Source organism: Equus caballus, unplaced genomic scaffold, assembly GCF_041296265.1.
Source record: "Equus caballus isolate H_3958 breed thoroughbred unplaced genomic scaffold, TB-T2T haplotype2-0000440, whole genome shotgun sequence".
Taxonomy (NCBI): domain Eukaryota; kingdom Metazoa; phylum Chordata; class Mammalia; order Perissodactyla; family Equidae; genus Equus; species Equus caballus.
This window is the reverse complement of record NW_027222395.1, coordinates 1,595,809-1,603,150: the sequence shown is the minus strand read 5'-3', so window position 1 is coordinate 1,603,150 and position 7,342 is coordinate 1,595,809. Positions and strand designations below refer to the sequence as shown.

General features: G+C 37.8%; 1 protein-coding gene across 3 annotated transcripts in view; it reads left to right on the top strand.

The window, feature by feature from the left end:
* Positions 1-2,235: 2,235 nt before the first annotated feature.
* The window catches only part of LOC111772026 (rho GTPase-activating protein 20-like), an 86,536-nt gene continuing 81,429 nt past the window's right edge, over positions 2,236-7,342 (top strand). For all 3 annotated transcript variants that reach the window (XM_070259657.1, XM_070259656.1, XM_070259654.1), the window contains exon 1: positions 2,236-2,467. The gene's annotated coding sequence lies outside the window, so the exon portion shown is untranslated. The remainder of the gene's footprint in view (positions 2,468-7,342) is intronic.

Genomic DNA, 7,342 nt, shown 5'->3' with positions numbered 1-7,342 from the left:
TCTAGGCCTGCAACCTGGACTGAAAACATTGAGCCCATTTCATATCTTCCGTAATTGTTGCCATGCTGTTTGTGAGCTTTAAACTCTTTCATCTTCAAGACTAAAAATGCTGTGGAAATAAACTAAAATCTTTAATCATATGGCCACTTATCCTCCAGGAAATGAAAAAGTTCATTCTGTTGACTTGTGGTTTGAGTGTGGGCATTTCTGAAGCAGCAGGTGCAGTTGGGGGCAACATTGTTCATATTGTTTGATCAGGACCCAGAGGGAAACATACATTTTAACCTGTGGCACACTGTCAGCACATAGACTCCCAAATACACACTTTGAACAAACGTTTTACAAAGCAATAAGAAGGAATGAGGTGTTGCTCATCTCTTCTCCCCTGCTGGAGTGATGTAACAGAAAGCCAGCTAAGACAAAAAGTTTAAATACTACCCAAAGTCTCATAATACAATACCCAAAATGTTCAGCTTTCAATCGAAAATAATTCTTCACACTAACAATCAGGAAAACATCACACAGTGAAGAAAGATAAACAATAGATGCCAACACAGACATGACAAAAATGTTAGAATTACCTATCTGACAATGATTAAAAGCAACTATTAGGAAAATAAATTAACACACATATGAATAAACTTGAAATAAATGGAATAATTGAAAGTCTCAGCAAGGAGATGCAAAATATGTGAAGCAAAACTGATATCGGTGAAAAGAGAAGTAGATCCACAAATACACCTTATGACTTCAATAAAGCCTTCTTAACATCTGATAAAAACCTCAACAGAAAGTCAGCAAGAATATAAGAGAACTCAACGTGATGAACTGATAAGATCCAAGCAACATTCATAGACACTAAATCCAACAACATAGAAGACGTATTAATTTAAAATGCACAAAAATATATAGACCAATATCCCTCACAATTATAGACATAAAATTCCTTAATATATTATCAAATTATATTTTGCGGTATATAAAATGAATTATATAGCATGTCCAACTGTGGATTACTGCAGGGATGCAAGCCTAGTTCAATATGAAAAATCAATCAACGTAATTAACCATATGAAAAGATTAAAGAAGAAAACTCACATGATCATATCAATCAATGTATAAAACAATTTGACAAAATTTAACACATGATTAAAAAAATCTCAGTATGTTAGGCATAAAGAACAGCCTCACCCTGATAAAATTGATCCACAGAAACCTACAGCTATCACTATCCCTAAGGAGGAAATATTTAACACTTTCCTTCTATCACTGAGAACAAGGCAAGGAGGCCCATCCTCACTACTCTTATTTAATATCATACTGGAAGTTCCAGTGAGTGCAATGAGACAAGTAAAGAAAAGACATGCATATAGAAAAAGAAGAAATGCAACCATGCCTTTTTTGCAAAGGACATGACTGCTTCCATAGAAATTTCCATGGAATCTACAAATGAAAATTTCTATAAGTAATAAGTGGCTTCACCAAATTTGGAGGCCACAAAATTAGTATACAAAAATCATTTGGATTTCAGTATACTAGCAATGACAGCATTGGCAGAAATTTAAAGTATATAGTCAGTTACTATTCTTCAAAGATGAAAAACTTAAGTGTAATTCTAAGAAATACACAAAAAATTTGTAGAAGTCTTGTACAGATCTTGGATTCTGAGAACTTTCAAATGCAGATGAAATTAATCAAAAAAAGTCGATCTAAATAAATGGAGAGACGCAGTACATTCGTGAGTCGGAAAATTTAGTATTGTAAAGAAGTCAATTTTCTTTTAAATTGATATATGTATTTAATATAATTCCCATCAAAATCTCAACAAGACATTTTGTAGATACAGAAAAAATTATGCGAAAATGTGTATGGAAAAGCTAAGGAGCATGCATAGCTAAAACACTTAAATAAGAGAATAAAGTGGGAGAAATAAGGCCACAAGCTTGTAAAAGTCAAAGTTACAGCGTTCAGAGCTGAATGGTTTTGGTAGAAGGATAGACGCAGATCAAGAGCACACGGTAGGCGTGGTTCGCGGCATTTGGGATGTCCATCACGCAGCCCTGCACAGCCCTCCTGCATTACTCACCGCGACCAGAGAGGGCGCTAAAGGAACTGGCCCTGAGGAGAGAAGCGGATTCCCCCGCCAGCCGGAAGTCCGTGGTGGGCGTGTCAGGGGCGTGGTCGGCGCTTGGAGGCGGGGCCGCAGCGGCCAGCCCCTCCCCCAGGGCCCTCAGAGCCGGCGGCGGCGGCGGCAGTTGGGCGTCAGCGGACTTCGCAGCGGGGACGTTGGCGGCAGCGGCCCCTCAGAGCCTGGACCCCGGTGAGGGCGCCGACCCCGGTCGTGTGTGGCAGGTGACAGTCGCGGGCGCTGAGCAGGGACCAGACTCCGCTCGCGCTCCTCGTCCTGAACGCGCTGACTGACTGGAAGGTGTGGCCGCCCCGCGTGCCCCCTGAGGAGGATGTGCAGGTTTGTCCTCAGGGACCGAGGGCTCCAGGTCCGGCCGAGGGGGCACAGGGCGGGGCTCAGGGCGTCCGAGTGGCTCCTGAGCCCGGAGTCAGTGGGTTTGGCTCATTTAACTTGAGGCTTTGGGAAGCACGAGGGTAAAATTGGGCGAATTGTGCAGGATTTCAACTCTAAACAGCCTTGTCATTTAGGTCTTTTGGGTAATATTGAAATTTCAAAAACTGCAGAAAGTAGTTTGTCAACGGCTTTATCATCGATTGATGTGATAGCGATCACGGAAAATCACTGTTTTGCAGTTGCATTTCCTGTCGGTGTCATTTGGGGCAGTTTTGAGAGAAAACTACAAACCGTAGATGTGGTGGTTGAGAGGGTGGAACTGAAGGGCCGATGTCACTGACGTGAGAAGCTGGAGCAGGCGGATCAACGGTCAGAGAGCGGACCCCAGGGTCCCAGGGCCTGAGGGGGGGGCTGGGCGTTCATGTTCAATGGGAACAGGGTTTGTATGAGATGGGGAATGTTCTGGAAAAGGGTAGTGGTCATGGCTGCACAGCATTGCGGATGGACTTAATGCCGCTGCGTGCACACTTAAAGACGGTCGGAACGGTAAATTTTGGGTTATACATATTTTACCATAATGAAAACAGATGATTAGGAGTGGAGAGCCGTGCTTTTTGTGCCAGCTTGTCCTCAAAATGCTCCTTCCCGCTTTCCTGCGATCATTTGGAGCAGAGAGGATCTCCTTTCTAGATCCATTATGCCTCCCAGGAAGTTTATCGTGGAGATTTAAGCAGTGTAATTTCTTTTAAGTCTTAATAAGTTTGCAAAGAAATTGGCTATCTGGGATGAAAAGCCATAGGGAGTTAGGATTGGGGGAGAAAGGATTCCATCTTTCTTTCTTTCATATGGTAGTTCAAGTATTAGTTTTTGAGGCATCTCCATCCTGTTTTCCAAAGTGGCTACAACAGTTAACATCCCACCAGCAGTATATGAGGTTCTCCTTTCTCCACGTCCTAAAACACACTTGCTATTTCTTGTCTGTTTGAATAGCCATTCTGCTTGGGTGTGAGGGGGTATCTCACTGTAGCTTTGATTTGCATTTGCCTAATCTTTTCAAGTGCCTGTTGTTCATCTGTATATCTTCTTTGGAAAAATGTCTGTTCAGATCTTCTGCCCATTATTTAATTGGGTTTTACTGTTGATGTTGAGTTGTATGAATTCTTTATGTATTTTGGATACTAATCCAAATATTAATGCAAACATCTTCTCCTAACTTAGTTTGTCTTTGCATTTTGTTGATGGTTTCCTTTGCTATGCAGAAGCTTTTTAGTTTGATGTAGTCCCATGTGTTTATTTTTCCTTTTGTTACTCTTGCCTAAGGGTGCATGATATTCAAAAAGATACTAAAGCTGACATTTAAGAGTATATTGCTTGTGTTTTCTTCCAGGACTTTTATGATTTCAGATCTTACATTCAAGTCTTTAATCCATTTTGAGTTAATTTAGGTGTATGGTGTAAGATAATGGTCTACTTTCATTCTTTTCCATGTGACTGTCCAATTTTCACAACACCATTTTTTGAAGACTTTCCTTTCTCTCTTGTACGTTCTTGGTTCCTTTGTCGGAAATTAGCTGCCCATGGATGCGTGGTTTATTTCTGGGCTCTCAATTCTGTTCCATTGATCTGAGTGTCTGTTTTTCTGCCACTACCATGCTGTTTTGATTACTGTAGCTTTGTAGTCTATTTTGAATTCAGGAAGTGTGATACCTCCAGCTTTGTTCTTTTCTCTCAGGATTCCTTTGGCTATTCAGAGTTTTGTGTTGTTCCATATAAATTTTAGGATTCATCATTGTATTTCCATGAAAAATGTTGTTGAGATTCTCATTCACAGTGCATTGATTCTGCAGATTGCTTTATGTAATAAAGACATTTGAACTATGTTTATTCTTCCAGTACATGTACGTGGAATAGCTTTCCATTTCTTTATGTCTTCTTCAATTTCTTTCAATAGTGTCATATTTTTCACTGTATGGGTCTTTGACCTCCTTGGTTAAATTTATTCGTAGGTATTTTATTCACTTTTTTGAGACTGTAAATGGATTTTTATTTTTGATTTCTCTCTCTGCTAGTTCCTTGTTAGTGTATAGAAATACAACTGATTTTCATATGTTGATTTTGTACCCTGAAACTTTACTGTATTCATTAATTATTTCTAGTAGTTTTTGGTTAATTCTTTAGGGTTTTCTACATAGAAAATCATGCCATCCAAAACTAGTGACAGTTTAACTTCTTCCTTTCCAATTCAGATCCTTTTTATTTCTTTTTATTGCCTAAATTCTCTGGCTAGGACTTCTAATACTATGTGGAATATAATGGTGAGAGTGTACATCCTTGTCTCGTTCCTGTCTTTAAAGGAATAGCTTTCACTTTTTCACAATTGAGTGTGATGTTGGCTGAGGGTTTGTGGTATATGGCCTTTTTTACATTCAGGTACTTTCCTTCTATTCCTACTTTATTGAGAGTCATTATCATAATTGGATATTGGATCTTGACAAGTGCTTTCTCTGCATCTATTGAGATGTTCATGAGTTTTTTATTCTTCATTTTGTTAATGTGGTGTCTCACATTGATTGTTTTGTGGATGATGTTGAACCATCCCTGCATCCCTGGAATAAATCCCAATTCATCATGGTGTACGATTCTTTTAATGTATTGTTGTATTTGATTTCCTAATATTTTGTTAGGGATTTTTGCGTCTGTGTTCATCAGCAATATCAGTCTGTAACTTTCCTTTTTCGCATTGTCCTTATCTGGCTTTAGTTTTAGGGTAATGTTGGCCTCATAAACTGAGTTAGGGAGTGTCCCATCCTCTTCAACTTTTTGGAAGAATTTCATAAGGATAAATATTAAGTCTTTGAAAGTTTGGTAGAATTCAGCAGAGAAGCCATTTGGTCCTGGACTTTTGTTTTCTGGGAGGTGTGTCTTACTGCTTTAGCTTTCTTACTAGTGACTGATCTATTCAGGCTCTTTATTTCTTCTTGATTCAGCTGCAGGAGGTTATATGATTCTAAGAATTTATCTTATTCTTCTGGGTTATTCAATATTTTGGCATATGGCTTTTCTTAGTATTTTCAAATAATCTTTTCTATTTCTGTAGTATCTGTTGTAATTTCTCTTCTTTCATTTCTCATTTTATTTGAACATTCTTTTTTTATTTGTGAGTCTTGCTAAGGGTTTGTCAATTTTGTTTTTCTTTTTGAAGAAGCAGCTCTTATTTTCATGGATCCTTTGTTTTATTTTTTTAGTCTATATTTCATTTGTGTCTGATCTGATTTTTATTATTTCCTTCCTTCTGCTGACTTTGGGCTTATTTGTCTTTTTTCTCCTACTTGTTTAGGTAGAGTTAGATTATTTATTTGAGATTTTTCCTGTTTTTTCTCCATACTGCATCCTGTAAGTTTTCGTATGTTGTGTTTTCAATTTCATTTGTCTCCGGGTGTTTTTTTTATTTCTCCTTTGATTTCTTCATTGATCCAATAGTTGTTCAGTAGCATGTAGTTTAGTCTCCATGTATTTGTGAGTTTTCTAGTTTTCTTCTCCTAGTTGATTTCTAATTTCACACCACTGTGGTCAGAAAAGATGCTTGATATGATTTCAATCTTCTTAAATTTATTGATGCTTATTTTCTTTTCCAACATATGGTCTATCTTTGAGAATGTTCCATGTGCACTTGAGAAGAATGTTTAGAATATCTATGCTGGTACTTTACAGTAGAATATTATATATAGAGAGAGAGAAAGTCCATCTGGTCTAGTGTTTGCTTTAATGCCAATGTTTCCTTGTTGACTTTCTGTCTGGATGATCTACCGATTATTGTAAGTAGGGTGTTAAAGTTCCCTGCTATTATTCTGTTGCTGTCAATTTCTCTCTTTACTTCTGCTAATAGTTCCTTTATATCGTTTGGTGCTCCTATGTTTGATGCATACATATGAATATGTCATGTCTTCTGGGTGGAATGTCCCTTTTATCATTATAGAATGCTCACCTTTGTCTCTTGCTATCTTTTTTGGCTTGAAGTCTATTTCGTCTAATATAAGTGTGGTGACACCTACTGTCCTTCAGTTACTATTTGCTTGGAGTATTATCTTCCATCCATTCATTCTGAGCCTTTGTGTGTCTTTAGACCTGACTTAGCTCTCTTGGAGGCAGCATATTATTGGGTCTTGTCTTTTAATCTATCCAGCCACTCTGTGTCTTTTGATTGATGAATTCAATCTATTCCCATTTAGAGTGATTATTGATATGCGAGGGTTTAATACTGCTATTTTATCTATTGTTATCTGGTTGTTCTGTGTTTCCTTGTTTCTTTTTCCTTGTAATTCTGTCTGCAGTTTCAGTCAGCTGGGTTTTTGTGATGTTTTTCTCATTTTCCTTTTTATTTATGATTTATGACTCTGCTCTGATTTTCCAGTTTTGTGGTTAACATAAGGTTTGTATAAAAGATCTCCTAGATGAGAGGTCCTTTTTCTCCTGATAGCACTTTATCTCCATTAGCCTATGAAGATACTATCCTTTTCTTCATCCTGTTCTATGTTTTTATTGTCACAAATTATCCTTTATGTGTGGTGAGTTTGTTATATTAAAGTGGTTATAGTTATTTTTGTTGTGTTTTTTTTCCCATTTAGCCTTTATGGTATAACTGTTTACTTAGTATGATATAGAGTTGCAATTTTCTGATTCTGTCTGTGTCTTTATCACCAAGCTGAAATCTTGTCAACCTTTTCCTTTTAGTTTCAGGTACGATGCTCCTTTGAACTTTTCTTGTAAGGGAGGTCTACTGGTGATAAACTCTCTCAGATTTGTTTGTGAAAGCCTTTGTTT